Source organism: Propithecus coquereli, unplaced genomic scaffold (assembly GCF_000956105.1).
Source record: "Propithecus coquereli isolate 6110/MARCELLA unplaced genomic scaffold, Pcoq_1.0 Scaffold6, whole genome shotgun sequence".
NCBI classification, from domain to species: Eukaryota; Metazoa; Chordata; class Mammalia; order Primates; family Indriidae; genus Propithecus; species Propithecus coquereli.
This window is the reverse complement of record NW_012151951.1, coordinates 1,601,723-1,603,107: the sequence shown is the minus strand read 5'-3', so window position 1 is coordinate 1,603,107 and position 1,385 is coordinate 1,601,723.

The following is a 1,385-nucleotide window of genomic DNA, read 5'->3' as shown; positions in this document are numbered from 1 at the left end:
ATTTTATTTTTGGTGCATTGTGAATTCATTGAAGAAGTTTTGAACAGAGAAGTGACACAATCCTTTATATATTTTGAATAATTATTCTACCTGGAAAGAATTGGAAGAAAGCGATGATGAAAGTTGGAACACAGGTGAAAGAGCTATTATAGATGACGGGGGACCCTAGGAGGATGGGAGATTGAGAGAGATGACTGGATTTAAGGTATATTTTGACATTGTTCAGATTTAATGATGGACTAGATAAAGAGTTCTGAAGGAAAGGAGGTGTTAAGAATAGCTCCTACTTATGCCTGTAATCTCAGCACTTTGGGAGGCCAAGGCAGGAGGATTGCTTGAGGCCAGGAGATTGAGATCAGCGTGGGCAATATAGCCAGATCCCATCTCTACTAAAAGAGAAAAAAAAAAGAATAGCTCCTGGATTTCTAGCTTGAACAACTTCTTGGATGGCAGTGGCTTCAAAAGAGTTAGGGGAACAAAGGCTGGAAGAAAAGCAATTTTGTGAGTAAAAGCTAAGAGTCAGTAGGAATCATCTCATTTTTAAAATGTAGGAATTCCTCTAACATAATCAAGTAGAGGCATTAATAGGTCATTAGATAAAGGAATCTGGAGCTCAAAACAAAGAAGATAAAACTGTGTGAGTTTGTCAGTATCAGTTAAGTCATGCAAATAGATGGGGTTATATGGGAAGACTGCAGAGATAGAAGATGGTTCAGGACTAAATCTTGTAAAATGAAGCATCTCTCAGGCTAGCCCAGGTTGTGCTGTGGTAATGAACAATCTTCACATTTCAGTGGCTTAGAACTAAGAGTGCGTCCTGGTATTCTATTGGGGTTTCTATTTTGGGTTGTCCTTAACCCGATAATATTCTGAAATTTAAAAAATAAATAAACCTAAAAAAAAGACTCAGGCTGATGGAACGGCCACCACTTTGAGCTCTGATCTTCATCATGACAGAGGGAATGAGTTATGGTAAATTTTATACTGACTCCTAAAGCTCTGGGGTGGATATAGAAAATGTCAGTCTGCTTCATTTCATTGGCCAGAGAAAATTACATTGCCTCATCTAACACCAAAGGTGGGAAAATGATATCCTCTCACATACCTGGGAGGAGAATCAGATATATTTAGTAGAAGACACTAATCACAATCACAAACAGCTTTTTCTTGCCCCCTCCCAAAAGTAACATTTTTCTATATTTTAAGTATTTTGTGCTAGTTTTTCGAATCGGAAATACATGTAAATGACCCAAAATCCAAAAGGAAAGAAACATTACTCTCATTAGTAGAAAATTTTTCTCCCTCTCAGCGCATCTCAGCAACCCAGTTTGCTTTTCCAGAAGTAAGCAATGTTACCAATATCCTGTGAATCCTTTCCTCTACTC